Here is a 7,715-nt window from a genome sequence, read left to right on the forward strand (position 1 = left end):
ATGGAGGAATTTACTTTTTAATGGAAAAATAAAGCAACGGCAATGTTGCCAATATTTGGTGTGTTAATATTTTCACTTAAACATTTTGTGAAATTTCTCACTTTTTATTTTATACTAAGCATGCTTAGCCTAAGCACAATGAAGGAATTTTATTTGTATAGAAAAATGTAGCTTTGGACATTTTTTTTGGCCAATAACGTCGTTGGTTGCGTCATTGTCCCGCAATTTTGTTTGACTTCCAGTGTTAAAGAGTGTTTAGAGCGCCCTGCCGTGGACACAGGCGCGAGGTGAACTCTCTCATGCGACACGGTGGCAGGGTGTAATGTCCTATATGGCCACGCGGGGACGACAAATACCAGATACAAGAAGACCTTGCACTTTCGTGTGGTCACCAGAGCATGGACGAACGTCAAAGCAGAGTATTTAGCTTGCAAATGTATTTTGACCGGCGAAAAACGTACATGCAAATAACTGCAGTAACCGTATAACACGTGCGTGCGAAACCTAAATAAACAGAAATAAAAGAAAAATAAACATAAGAATAAATCAACAAAACTAAATAAACAAAATGATACCTTTAAATATTTGTATTCTTGCGTAAGTAAACACCGTAGTGTTATACTGTTATCACAAAAATAACTATGAATTGTTTACAGTATAATCACAGAAATAAGTACAGCATTAATAATATGTGAATAAACACAAATATACGAGATGCTCACTGAACGACTTCTTATTCAAAGACCGAACGAAAAAGGGCGGCGCGTGGCGCGAACGTCGTGGAAGGTTTGGTGATGAAATCGTACGAAAGAGGAAAGCCGCGTGGACGAAATTTGAAATGTGGTCACAATTGAACACGGCCGAAAGAGCGAAGCGACGAAAGTCAAGTGGACGAAAGTCAAGGTATCGCTGTATTAATAGTATCTGGCAGCGTCCAATGTGCGCCTGTGCTTTCCATGTAAGAAACAAACGCGGGACGGTATAATGCAATGAATGGGCCTTTCTTCATGGCACATTACGAATCTGTTGAGTGCTTTTTTGTGCCCTTCCATGACATTCTGTTCTTCGTGTCAGCTGTCTTTGAGCGACCTCAGCGTTAGCGACCTCAAATGCGCGTGTTCGATTATATTCTGTCATATATAGGGTTAAGATCAGGGTGTAACCGCTTGTTGCAGAGTTGGGAGATTCTCGGCCGCCCTGGTTAATACTGCGGGTGTAGTAACCACGCAAATAACCGCCGTCCGCTTCACGGTGGGCATTAAAGACCCCGCGATGGCATTTGAGAAGGCCGCTGCGTGCCGGTACTCATGCTCCAAATCTGCCAAATTTTGAAACATTTCCTGAAAAACGTTGAACGCTAAACAGGGAAATACGGCGCAACATCGATCAGTCTTTATTTTGTGCGCAAATATCGCCCTCAGTAAAGTGGTAAGGCATCGGTCACCGCATTATATCGGTCACCGGGGCCGGTACAGGGATGGGGGGGTGTAACAGAGATGAGAAAAGAGCACCCGTCACGTGCTCAGCGGCCAACACGAACCGAGCAGAGAGCAACACGCAAACGCGCGCGGGATTGAGTGCAGCCGTGCGCAACGCAGAGCATAAATACAGGCAAGTAGTCAAATAAAAATAAGAAATGAAAACAAATTTAAAGCGGAGAGACCGGTTTTTTTTTTGTTCATCAGAATTATTGAACGCATGGGAAAGGGGCGAGCCTGCAGAAGGTGCGTCTCGCGCAGACCGACCACGGAATTTGAGAGACACTCGGCGCGTTTCGGGTGTCCGGTGGCAGGCAACTGATGCGGGCATCCCCCCCCCCCCCCCCTGTGGTCGCAGAGGCCCGCGTGGCCTTACGTAACGTCTTGGTCGTCGTCATTCTTCGTCCGGCCGCTGACGCAGGCGCAGAGCGACGACTTCAACTTCACATTTGAGGTGGTCAGGCCGGCAGATTAACGGCGTCGGGAGCGGCTCGAGCGTTATCGCTCTCACGATGTCGCATTCGCGTTTGCGGATCGGGGCATTGCGTGGGCTATACGTCGTACGCGTCTGTTCTGGACGAACTCAGTCGCACGCACGCTGGGGAGTTTGACTGTTTTCCACTGTGTAGACGAGTAGTGGAGAACGTCATGTCACTCAGGGGGGGGGGGGGGGGGTGGGAATGGATGACGTCAGGTTACGGGGATATATACGGGGGGGGGGGGGACCCGTGACGTAGAAGGGGTCGTCGCGAAGGGCCTGGAACGGAGAGAGTTAGGGTAGGGGGAATCAGCGCCAGGCTAGAGTGACTACTTCACCCGGCCGACCGAGTTGGATGATCCGTCGGTGCTGGGGGAACATCACGTATAGCCTGGGTGGAGCTAGGGACCTCCCAGTACCCTTTCCCCTGGGGAGATATTAGGGTTGTCACCTGTTAGGCGTAAGCCTTGAATGAGTTACCGGCAGTAGCCCTAAATAAACTTTGGCATCCGCCCCTACTAAAGAACCGTGTCAGCGTCGTCAGTTGCACAACAACACATGTGTGCGTCAGGTGTCCGCGTCTGCCACGGTTTGTGTAGCGGATGCGGTTTAGGGTGTGACCCATGGGCTTCGTGAAAGGTCAAACCCTGGGGTCTTCTGCGTTGGGTTTTTCACGCGACTGGGCCATTTTTCACACCTGATGATGACCGTTTGCGTTATGGTCGAAACGTCGTGAGAATTTTTATTGTTTTATATATTTTATTAATTTATTGTTTCCCTTCAACGTGACTTTACCGAAAGAGCTAAGAATATGTAACATTCTTATTACCGTCACAACGGGATGTGCACGTCAGGATTGTGCAATGTTAGCAAAAACAAATATAAGCTGAGGTGCAAACTTCGCAAGTGCAACCGCACGACCTTAAATTGAAAAAAAAAACATGTATTGCCAAATATAAATCAATCCACATATCGAAATGATGAAACGGCGCGTGCTGATTTGCGCGTGTGGTGTTGGCAGTTGATTTACTGATGATGATGACGATGATTATAAGCCGACACGGGATTAAAGCCTCGTGTGAATCACACAACACACGTGGTGTTGAACTGTGGACTATGGAAGGCCCTCCCCTCATTCGTGGCACAAACTCAATCATAATCACCATGATCACTACCAGCAAGTTGGGCGTTTCATAATGGTTTTAATAAACAAATGTGCCTACATTATAAATATGTTTTATCATGGCATAATAATAATAAAAAGTATCTTTACAAACTATTATTTTTTGTTACTGGTCTGTAGTTCTTGGTACATGTGTTTTTTTATCATCATCTTCGACATCAGCCATGTATGTATGTTGATTTTTATTCGCACCATGCGTAGCCAACCGTGATAATCGAAGGAGTCATGATCAATCCACAGCTGGATGAAGACGTTCCAAAGCCATCGCCACCTCTCGAGATCCTGCGACGTCGTAATCCACCGAACACTTCTGCACGCGAGCTGATTTCTTTGCTCCATCTCCTCGGTGAACATAGCCTCGGATGCGTTCCATCTCTTAACCACCCACTCCATTATTTTTGTCCACATCTGGCAGTTATATTGAGCTCGCACAAGCGTCTTCAGAGAAGCAGCATTAATAGTCGCGGTGTATACATTTCGGAGAGCGGCGGGCAATCAGATTCCTCCAACAAACCCCGGGCTATGTGACCTGGCGATTCCTGCAGCACAGATGGAGAGAGATCAACAATGGATGGGGAGAGGTGGGGTGATTTTAACACGCCAGGAAAAATCTATTTTCTGTCAATCGTGGAATAACATGTATTATACACTCTTGCCGATCAAAATGGAACAAAAAGGCCATACTGGTGAAGATAACCACTAATTGTCTTAACCATACTTCATCACGCTGGTCTGTACAGGTTAGTGAAGGGGAAGCGCCGGACAGGTTGCGATATCACGCGCCACTGACGTCAGCCTTGAAGGGGAATTGAACTCGGGTGGCCGGGTTCATGATACAGCCAGCTAAACATTGCCGTGGCACTTCGCGGTGTCAAACTGCAACTCACGACCCAGTTGGTTGCAGTACGGATTGTGGTGCCGACGGTGAATACATAAAAGGCATCCAGTGTTGAAAATGCTGCTGTCCAATTCGACTGGATTGCATTTGTCAACTGAAAAATCCCTCTACAGCAGAATTATACATTTCTCGAAAAGCTTTGCGGAATGTAACGGGTGTTTGTATTTTACCGCAAACTACTGTGACTTTAAACCCAGCGTCCTTCGCCACATGCGCTCTTGTTCTTCAGATGTTCTTATCAATCCACTGCTGGATAAAGTAATTGCCAGCGACATTTCGCTGGTAATTACTACATCCAGCATCATCGGGCGATTTGCCAGCGAAACGTCGTACTCAAATTGTAAATGTTGTGAATTTACTCTCCAACACACCGGTAGACTGAAGTAGTAACGAACTGGCGTTTTGCTTAAGTGACAAATCCCTTACTAATTGGCTGTGTCGGGTGGTGGAGGGTTTGGACACAGCATTTATACTTACACGATCTAACCCAACAACCTTTATTTTGAATATCATTGCTCGCGAAAGTCCCACCCCACGTGTTCAACTTCACGGGGATGCTGCCGTGATGAAAAGGTGACGCACAATGTATTTGCGATCCAAGAGACCTCTGGTAGCATTCGTTCTTGAATCACCCATCCACCCCAACCGCCTCTGTACACGCAGCTGTGTAAATGGTTGGACGATGGGCAGGCGGCGTTTCTTAGGCGGAATGGGCCCCAATAATCCCAAAATCTTCGAAGACGTTTGGCTGTGCGTTGGAAAAGTCGACCGCGGATCCCTCGAAGAGGGCTTCTCTGGAGCACTCTCAATTTGAGACCCTTCTGACAACAGCGGCTGCACATTTGACTTTGTGTGCACACCCACATGCTCCGAGCGTCGATTCTAAAAATAACAATGTGCGGTGTGAAGATGACGTGCAAGTGCTATTCCGTAACGTTCTAACACAGGTCTATATATATATATACACGTCCAAAGAAAATAATAAATCCCTTAACAGACTGATAGGGCAAGAACTGTTGGAGAGTATCTGCCTGATAGCTTCGTGCTGGGTACGTGCCGTGTGCAACTCCCACCGAGACGCACGAAAACACACACAACAAAGCCACAGATTCCCCGTATAGCCTTCAACAGACTGTCGGGGAAGGGGCTTTTAGCGAGCGCCTATAAAGGCCGGCACGGCACACGAGGGTGTGGGTGACCAGCACCACGCCCGGCCGCCTTTGTCTCTCCATAGTGGGGATGTATGCACACCTCACCAGATACGGTCTTAATTTGAGGCTGAGTCGACCTAGGGGATGCCCAGGACCGGTTCAGATAATCGCCACTAGTGTTGGCCGTGAGCGAGAGTCGAATCCGGGTCGCTGTGTTCGCAGCGTGGTGAGCTAACCGCTACCCTCTTGCTCCCTATCGCTCCATACCTCTACATACACACACACGCGTGTATATATATACATACACACGTCTGTATATATATTTAATGAGACCCACAGAGACACAGAGACCGGCGTGCTCGTGTTCTCTTCATGGCACACCGAACCACACCAATCCCGGCGAAGGCGCGCGTCAACCGTTAGAAGCGCAGAGCCCCGTACAGATGAACACTGAACGACCTTGCCAGCCTCTACTGCGGAAACGTCCACGGTTGATGGCCATCGGAGTCAGACGAGACGCTCCCACGGACCGCTGACAGTGGCCGGTTCAACCTCAGGGGGGAGGTGGGGTTGGTCGCAGGCTCGCAAGAGGGCACGTGTCACATGCACCCGGAAAGCCCATTAACCACGGGCGAGTCCCTTCAACACGGTCCCCCTCATCAACCACCACTGTCGGTGTGTTCATACTCCCAACCCTGGAGCGTGGCCCTTGTTTCAAATGGGGGGGGGGCATTAAAAAAAACTCAGGGGGTACGGGGGGCACAACATAGTTAATGGCACACATTAAACGAATGTTAAACGCTAAACAGAATCAGAGGATCTGAATATTTATTGACACTGGAGGATTCCGATGAGCTATAACGCTTTTTTCACAGATGTCCAGTTGGGGCACGGGGTTAGAACGTCACGGCAACAAAGAATACACAAACACACGATATGAGTGCACAGTATATGAAACGTTAACAAATTACTTAAAAGACATACAAATAAAACTAAATTATATATTTTTATCTTACTAGGTAAGGCCCACTGAACAGTTAAACAGAAAGAGTAACGATCCACTTCCATCCATCGCGGAATTCCGCTGTGACTATCATCACCCCCTCTGTGTAGGAATCACCGCCATTGCTATGAAATGCTCTGCGAATGTTGTCACCAAAAGGCGAGGCCAGCCCTCTCCAAACACCGCCGCCAGCCCCTACACATGATGCTTCGGGGCAGCCCCCTACTCACCATTTCCCCCCCCCCCTCCCCAATCTTATGCCAATCGTTCTATCGGCGTCACGTGACGAGGAATCCATAAAGAACTCTCGCAGGGCAGTTGCAGCCCTTTGTTTTGGAGAACGGCCCGCGCAAGCGGATGTCACAGAGCTATTTCTGGAATTCCTTCAAGTGACCTATCGCTTCACAAAATTAGGTGGGGCATGTACTTTCCCACTCGCTCTGCCAGCCACCAAGAGTGATGACTGTGTAAAAAAAAACAATGTACACGCATTAAGTACGTGACCAAATGTAACGTGGTTTGATTGTGTCCAGTTATTAGTGACCGGTGTGAAATAATGAAATTGCTTCACGAGAGAACGTGTGGATTCATCGCAAGCGGCTGCCTGGATTCGAACCTAGGTGATTAGCCGTGACCTCGATTGGACTCTTTTTTTTATCAAACTGGCGTTTTCCGTAAGGACTGATATTTCATCGTAAAATATGTTTTATTAAATTTTGTTGGATTGGCCACTCGGTCGTTATTTCTCGACCACGTATCAGGCCCCGTGCTAGCTTACTTGTCCTCACTTGACTTGAGAGACAATGCGATGTCTCTCACTTGTGCTCGCGTTGCCGCTTGGTGTCAATCCACGCAACGCTTCAATCTTGAATTGAAGCTTTCGTGACTACAGGAATCCATACTCTTTGCTTCTTTCAGTAAAGTCACGTAGATAGAAAATTATAAATAGATCACGACGTTTCGATCGCAACACAAGCGACCGTCTTCACCTGAATACCTGCAGACGGTTGCTTGTGCTGCGATCGAAACGTCGTGATCTATTAATAATTTTCTATCTACGTGACTTTACCGAAAGAACCAAAGAGCAAGCAACGCTTCTTCACGCGTTTCATCTCTTGGCTTATCTGGGATCGCGCGAGACTGTGGGAGTTCTGCTGAGGTTCCTCCGTCAAAGTGTTTTAAGATGGGCTGCAAGAGGTTTCGAGATGCCCTATGAAAATATACTACGCAAATGTATTCTATTGCATTTAACATACATTGTATACTAGTGCATTTAACGTATGTTATATATTTATTAACGGAGCGGTGGCGCAGTGGTTAGCACACTTGCGCAATGAACCCGGCCTCCTGAGTGCAAGTCATGGTACCGGCTACCATCAGACTGTCACCTTTACCGACGCTCTTGTAACAAATGATGTTGAAGTGGCGATGGTACTGCTGCTGCTGTGTTGGCAATGGCGCACGCGCACAATTAACAACAAACCCCAACGCATTCGCCAATAACAGCGGTCAGAAGAGAAAACA

This window comes from Petromyzon marinus, chromosome 12 (assembly GCF_048934315.1).
Source record: "Petromyzon marinus isolate PM22_M1 ecotype Great Lakes invasive population chromosome 12, UKy_Petmar_22M1.pri1.0, whole genome shotgun sequence".
NCBI classification, from domain to species: Eukaryota; Metazoa; Chordata; class Hyperoartia; order Petromyzontiformes; family Petromyzontidae; genus Petromyzon; species Petromyzon marinus.